Genomic DNA, 8,408 nt, shown 5'->3' on the forward strand with positions numbered 1-8,408 from the left:
ATTAGCAAAACTACTTACCCAACCTGTCAGATGACTACAGGTACATGAGCAAGACTGTCCTATGTGCAGCCCCCTGGTGACCAGAATACCTATGAGCTTAATGCTTGTTATTTTAAAACACCATGTTTTAGTGGTTTGTTATACAGCAATACCCAAATAATACACAGTTCTTTATGTAGACTTTTAACCAATCTTTTTTTTTTCATTTCCACCCTCATCTTCTTCAGAGATATCTCTTGTGTACAGTTCCTGGGAATCTGTGGTTTTAGTTATTTTATTCTTATTGATTGCTCCCTTTGTATGCCATTAGATTTCAGCTTCCTAGGCTCTGCCAAGTCAGCTACAGAGCTCTATCTTTCATATTTTCAGTGCCAGTTTCCATTTGGTATGATATTCTCTCCCATTCTTATTGGCCTTATTATTTCTTAACTGCCATTTTAGTGGGTTTCAGGAAAGAGGTAAGATAAGCATGTATATTCGAATGTCTTATTATGAGTTCAGTACAAACCTCAGCTGTGAAACCAAGGTCTACTTTTGCTTGCAAATCGAACGCCATTTTTATAGAAACAAGATGTACTCATTCTCCTTTGCTTGTCACTGTTTCTCTGATTTATATTTGATCTAGATATCAATCACAACTTCCACTATTCCCCAGCATTCTCTATCCCCTTTATCCTGCTATATTTTTCAGCACTTATCAGGGATTCTTCACTGAGGTTCCACAGAATCCTAGAATATCTGTGATATGTTATTAAGGATTCTATAGGAGAAGTGATGAAAAATATAAACATTAATTTTTGAATTTTGCATGCCATGTAATTCTAGCACTCATAGTAATGGATAATGACCAAGCAGCCCTGTTAGAAATTTCTTTAGTGGCACCAGAGTGGCTCAGCTATTAAGTGTCCAACTCTTGATTTCGGCTCAGGTCATGATCTCACAGTTCATGAGTTTGAGACCCGCATCTGGCTCTGTGCTGTTAGCTTGGGATTCTCTCTCTCTCCCTCTCTCTCTGCCCCTCCCCTGCTCATGCATTCTCTCTCTCTCTCAAAATAAAGACATAAACTTTAAAAAAAAATAATTTCTTTAGAAGTCTTTCTGCCCATGGGGTGCCTGGATGGCTCAGTTGGTTAAGCATCCAACTTCAGCTCAGGTCATGATCTCATGGCTTATGTATTCAAGCCCTGTATCAGGTTCTGTACTGACAGCTCAGAGCCTGGATCCTGCTTCAGATGCTGTGTCTCCCTCTCTCTCTGCCCTCCCCAGCTTGCTCTCTCTCTCTCAAAAATAAATAAACATTTAAAATTTAAAAAAAAAGAAGTCTTTCTGCCCCTTATGACAGTGCAGTAGGACCATTTCATTCAATTAGGTTCTTTGTCAATTTTTGGTATGAAATATAGAAGGTTATTGATAATTGTTGAGCACAGAATTGCCCAGAATGGAGGACAGTAGACTAATGATGTCTACCTTTCTCTTCCAAATTACATCCCCAAACACTCCTTGCACATACCACGTTGACCTACGGAAAAACAAAAAACAAACAAAAACTCTTCCAGTACAGCAGAAAATCTAAAGGAAATTTTTATTCTGAAGAAGAAACTTTTATGCACCATGACTCAGCTTCTCCTCTGTCAATTTCCTGTTGTTGTAGATACTGCATAGATTGTGCATATTAGAAAAGAATTGTGTTGGATGTTTTCATAGTCTTTGTTCCTTTCTAGTTTGTTTGTTGTGATCTCTTGTTTTCTATTTTATTATCATTTGCTTTAAAAAATGACTGATCTCCAACATAGTGATATTTGAAAGTGGATGAGAGATGGGAGAAGAGAATTCTTGTCCCAGGCTTAGGAACAATTTTCATAAGGTTAGTAATGAAGAAGTATAATCTTTTGAGATATTTCACTGTCCTGTTGCAACAAGTGATAGAATAAGAGAAAGAGATGGGGCTAGAGAGAGAAGAAAGGAGGGAGAGAGGAAGAAAGAAACACAGATAAACAGACAGACATATAAGCATCAGAAGCAAAAACGGAAATTGTTTTATTTCAGTTGAATATAAAATTTGTAGCTTATCTCACTTGACCCAAAACTGATTGTTTATGCAGAAAAAAAAAAAAAAGGGAGGGGGCACAAATATAATATTAAAAGGTACATAACATTCTTTACTTTGGATTTCAAAAATAATGTTTTGTACATGTACATGCCTACAAAAGAAACTGGGAAACTAACAAGTGTAATTTTATAAGTCTATATGTGCCTAATAATTAATAACTATACTGAAGCCTGAATTTGTCAAGAAATAAATTGTTTCTTCTAAATCTTGAATAAAACTGTGTCTTAGTCTATATTTTTATTCATATTGCTTTGGGTTATGGTATTGGTAGTGTTACCATCCAACATTGTAAATAAATTTTCATGTTGAAAATAGCATTAATTAAAATCAATTTACAACTTCTATTTAAATCTATAAAGCCTGCCTTTAGGAAATTAATCCCATTTTAGCTTAAGACAGTTATTTAACAAATTTATTATGTTGGTCACATAAGTTTTTAAATTTTATGAATGGTAAGAAAATAAATTTTAAGTAGAGTAAGCTTAACTGCCTACATTTTTCAAGAAAATTTGGCTTAAAAGCCTTCTTTATTGTTGTTCTAAATAGGAAAAATCTACTTTTTCACATACTCTATTTATATTTCGTATCGTAGAAATTTGTAATAACACTTCTAGGCTGTGGTAAACCGAATATTGGCCGCTAAAGATGTCCACATTCTAATCTCTGAAATCTGTTAATGTGTTACCTTACATGGCAAAAGAGATTTAACAGATCAGTTAAGCTTAGGGTCTTAAAATAGGGAGATTATACTAGATTGTCCAGGTAGGCCCAGTGTATTGAAAAGGGTTTTTATAAGAGGAAAGCATGAGAGTCAGAGAGAGAGAAAGAGTTGAAGATGTTAAGCTGCTAGCTTTGAATAAGGAGAAAAGGGCCATCAGTGAAGGAACACAGCCAGCCTCTAGAAGCTCAAAAAGGCAAGGAAATGGATTCACTCCTAGAACCTCCAGAAGGAAAACAGCTCTACGAAACCATTGTGGACTTCTGATCTCCAGAACAATAAGCTAATAAATTTGTATTGTTTCAAGCCACTAAATTTGTGGTAATTTGTTATACATATAGCTGCAGTAGGAAACCAATACATAGGCTAACGGGATAAGGTTTTAAACACACATACACAATGAACAGGTAATTTTTTTAAACAGAAAAAAGACCTGAGTTTCCTCTTCCTACAACTACTGATTTGTTTTGTGGGGTTTATATGCTTGGTGGGGAGGGGGAACCAAACAAAAATAATAGTATACTAGCCAAAATAGATCTATAGGAAAACAACATACTCTATCAAAAGATCATTGAAAATGCTTCTTCCGCACAAGCGCAAGGGGTGGGGCTGTGCAGAGCTGCCTGGAAGTCAGGGAGGGCGCCAGGCCTGGGTCCCCGACCCGCAGGGCCCCAGCCTCCCCTGTCTTCCGGGCCAGGGCTTCCGCTCTTGCAGACCTCGGGGCACGTGGGGAGGTCTCTAAAGTCCCCGGTTCCAAGTTCAGGGCTTCGAGGGGGATCGGAGAAGAAACTGTTTGCAAGGCTCAACTAAAACCATTCACGGCTTTCCTACACATAGACTAGTCGTTTTTGTCTCCAAAACCTTCGGCTTTTGTATTTTTTTAATTACACTGTTATCCTTGATTATTGTCTTTTTTATTGAGTTGTTGGAGAAGCAGGAGATAGTCGTGCCTCATTCTGTTATTGCAAAAATGTAACAGTAAACTTTCTCAAAATAAAAAAAAATAAAAAATAAAAGAAAATGCTTCTTGGATTATCATATCTACAAGTTACCGAACCTGCTAACATACCATGAACTGCAGATATAATCATTTTTAGGCAGAGGTTCTCTGAGACTTGAAAATTATTTCAAGGGTTCATTCAGATAAAAAGATTGAGAATGGTGGGGCGCCTGGCTGGCTCAGTTGGTGAAGCCTCTGACTCTTGATTTCAGCTCAGGTCATGATGTCCGGGTTTGTAAGTTCGAGCCCAGTGACAGGTTCTACACTGACAGTGAGGAGTCTGCTTGGGATTCTCTCTCTCCCTCTCTCTCTGTCCCTCTCCTGCTCACGCTCTCTCTCAAAATAAATAAATAGACTTAAAAAAAACAGTTAAAAAAAGGTTTAGAATAGCTATACTATATATTTGCTTGCTTATTTGCTTATTGCCTACACATGCACTCCAGATAGGACAAGTGTTTACTTCCTGCCATGTCATCAGTGCCCAGAACTGCCTGACACTGCCAACATAGTTGACCACGGTATGTGCTAAATGAATGTGTGATGACCATATTTTCTGAACCAATCAGACACCGATTCCGGCGGAAAGTCTTAAATGAGGCCTGATAGTGGCGTGTCTCCAGGAACATGAGACTGACCCTAGAGACTAACAACAGGGAAGCCTCCTTGTCCCTGCTGCTACAGAGGTTTGTGGGCTTTGTTTAACAGTAGTCCTGTTAGCACTTTGTTGCGGACTCTTTGGCTACTGGATTCCATATTTGTTTTTCTGTGTCTCTTGCAGTTTTGAATCCAGTGGTATCTTAGTCTTTGCTTAACTACTCCATCACAGTGCAATCTGTAGCTGCTGACTCAGAAAAACCCTGCTTCCCTCCACTCTGACATGCCAGAATCTGCAGTTCTGCATCTCTTCCTAAGCAAGCTCTACAGTTCTGCCCAGGAGATGCCTAGGAGAACAGAGCTGTCTATTCTGAAGCTGCATCATCAAAGCTCTGTGCCAGAAGTTGGCAATTACTAACTGCAAGCCAAATCTAGCCCACTGTTTCTTTTTGTAAATAAAGTTTTATTGGAACACAGACATGTTTGTTTGTTTATACAATGTCTATGGCTGCTTTCAAGTTACAACTTCAGAGCAGAATTTTTTAAAAAAGACTTTTTAATAAAATATTTACTGATAACTTTTTAATTTTTTTATTAAAAACTTTTTATTATGTTTATATATTTATTTTTTGAGAGAGAGAGAGCAAGCCAGGGAGGGGCAGAAAGAGAGGGAGAGAGAAATCCCAAGCAGGCTCTGTGATGTCAGTGCAGAGCCTGATGCAGGGCTTGAACTCACAAAATGTGAGATCATGACCTGAGCTGAAACCAAGAGTCTGACGCTAAGCCAACTGAACCACCCCGGCACCCCCTAACTGATATTTAAAACAAAAAAAAATTTTTTTAACGTTTATTTATTATTGAGAGACAGAGAGAGACAGACCATGAGCAGGGGAGGGGCAGAGAAAGAGGGAGACACAGAATCCAAAGCAGTCTCCAAGCTCTGAGCTGTCAGCACAGAGCCCAACGTGGGGCTCGAACCCACAAACCAGGAGACTGTGACCTGAGCCGAAGTTGGATGCTAACCGACTGAGCCACCCAGGCACCCCGGCCCCCAACTGATATTTTAAAGAAAAAATTGCTTACCTTTGCTCTATGCTTCTATATAAGAAGGGTTGTTGTTGTTGTTGTTTTTTAAGTTTATTTATTTATTTTGAGAGAAACAGAGTGCAAGCGGAGGAGGGACACAGAGAAAGGGGGAGAGAGAGAGAATTCCAGTCAGACTCTGTGCTATCTCAGCACAGAGCCTGACACGGCCTGAACCCATGAACTGCGAGATCATGACCTAAGCTGAAACCAACAGTCAGAAGCTCAACCGACTGAGCCACCTGGGAGCCCTAAGAAGGTTTTGATCCTCCTTCCATTGAAATAGGCTCTTCCTTACGATTTGAAGTGAAAATTGAAAAAAATTTTCCTATTTGTGCAGCACAAAGCCACCTGCTCCATAACAGTGTCACATCTATTACCTAACACCATCAGAGTCTGGGGATATTATTGTTTATTCATGTAATGGGCAATAGCATACCGATTACAAAAAGTGCCAGACAAAGAGAAAATACTATCTTGCCAGAGAAAACGGCCATTTCAAGTTGCCTAGTTACCCATGAATATAAAAAAACCATGGATTTTATTTTTATGATAAACAAAAGACTTCATTAATTTGCAGCCCTTGTGATCAAATATTTTCAGAGATACTAGTGTTCAAACTGTTTTCTCCATAATATCTAGAGCACTTCAGTGAGAATTCTATTCATAAAGCTGTTTTCCTGAAGCAAGTGCCTATGTATATGCTTTCATAGTAATTGGGGCATTTTGTAATAATTTTTAAACCTATGCCACTGACATTGAATCAGTAAGACCAAAGTCATAAATCTTCTCTTTTTCCCTAAGAAAACTCTCTATCTCAACCACTGAAATAGGAGTTTTGTTCATTCCAGTCAGCATTATTTATAGATTGCCCAAAATTTGCATTTTTAAACGGAAGCTTATAGGCTTCCATTATTTTAACATTTAAAAAAATCTAGTTCTACAGCATGAAGAGCTGAGCATCAAATCCAGATTCTCAGAATGCAAATGATCTCAGCGTATTTCTCTCCTGGCAGAAGGTGGCACTAGAGTTATGCTTGCAAAACCACTGCTAAATATTGACAGTATTTAATTAGCAGCCTTCGAACAGCTCACTAGAATGGGAATCACAATATATACAAATCAGTGTGTGCACTTGAAATATATTTACCAGCATTAAGGCCATTAACTTCTCAGAATCCTCCTCCAAAACCTTCAAACAAGCATCACAAAATATTCATTTTACAAGTATTTAGTGACACAAAATTTATAAAATTTATTTATAAAAATATATATATTAGTAATACTCCAAACACAATAAAAATATTGAAACTTACCTTCTAATGGGAGACATGCATATTAAATAAGCCATAGGCAACTACATACTTAATGACAATTGTTGTATTATTAAGCTGATGCACAGGATGCTATGATAGGATATTAAAAGAGAGCCTGATCCAGTTGTGGGGGCAGGGCAAGAGCTCTTCCTTGAATCCTTCCTGAAAGTGCTTATTCTTCATTCCTAAAATGTAATTCTTTCTAGACCCTGTTTCTATTTCTACTTTTAAAAACCACTTAATAATTAATTACATGATTAAAGTTCTGTCCCATATTCCATTAGCTTGTCTGGCATTATGTAATTTCCCTTGGTTTTGCAGTGCTAGTTTTTTTGAGCATTCAATAAAGCAGTAGTTTTTACCTGGGCCAGGACCACCATAGTGGGCCATTTAGAAACTTGTGGAGGTTTTTTTGTGGATTTCGCAATGATTTGGAGGGTGCTTCTGGAATTAATGAATGAGGGCCAGGAATTGTAGGCATCCCGCCAGGAGTAAAAACCATCCTGCACAAGGAAAATTTACTCTTTATCCCTCATTACTTTCCAACATCCCACTGGTCATTTATGTACATAAACAGCCTGCTTATAATTATCTCATGACTTACATGTAAACACAAAATCTTTTGCATGGTTTTCATGTAAACTGAATTTTCCAGGAATGCAACATGACTGTAAATAGAAGGAAGGCCGTACTATGTTTAGTTTGAAACTTTACCAAAAATTCTTAATCATTTTGGGAAAAACCTTTCACTAATGGCAGTGCCACAGCTGGTATTTGAGTTGCCTATTTGACACACTAGTACCATTCTGCTTTTTATAGGCGATACATGCATAACGATTCTACAGATGGGTGTAAGCATCTGACCATGTCATAATTTCTCTAGTATAGTCAAGTCACACTATTTGCACATTAAAATACACGTCATTTCATTAAAAAATTACTTTCCTTGAATTTCCCCTGTATGTCAAAGCCAGAGAACTTTATTTTCTTTTTATTATGTGTGTAGGGAAATTACATTATCTATGAATTTCATTCCAGGGTGGTAAGAAGACATTGGTTCTCGTGAGGAGAGCCACTGCAACAGAGCGTAATAGTTAAGAAACCAGGAGATGACCAGACCGGAGTTAAAAACCTGCCTGTCACTTATTGCCTGTGTCTCCTTGTGCAAATTCTTAAAACACTTATTATTTCAGTGTCATAATCTATGTAATGGGACACCAAAAACCTATCTCATGAAAGTACTGTTGCTTCTTTGAGGATTAACTGAGAAAATGTTCAGAGAGCCTGTAGTGCAATACCAAGCACATTATAAAAATTCACTAAATGGTATTTTATTATTTTAACAAAGTGACAACTGACAATGCTTTAGAGATTATTTTCCTAGTCAGGCAAAGCATACTTGTATCTATCCTCTGAATATTAAACTTTCATATTATGATTAAGAGTATGTGCAGTATGTACACTTTAAAAAGAAAGTTTTTAATTATTGTTTTAGGTTTTAATCCTTTAGGATTAAAGCCATCTGGCTTCCACTCTGAATCCAGCTATACATGACCCCATCATCTTAATTTACATTCCTGCTGCATG

The sequence above is a fragment of the Panthera uncia genome, chromosome B1 (assembly GCF_023721935.1).
Source record: "Panthera uncia isolate 11264 chromosome B1, Puncia_PCG_1.0, whole genome shotgun sequence".
Taxonomy (NCBI): domain Eukaryota; kingdom Metazoa; phylum Chordata; class Mammalia; order Carnivora; family Felidae; genus Panthera; species Panthera uncia.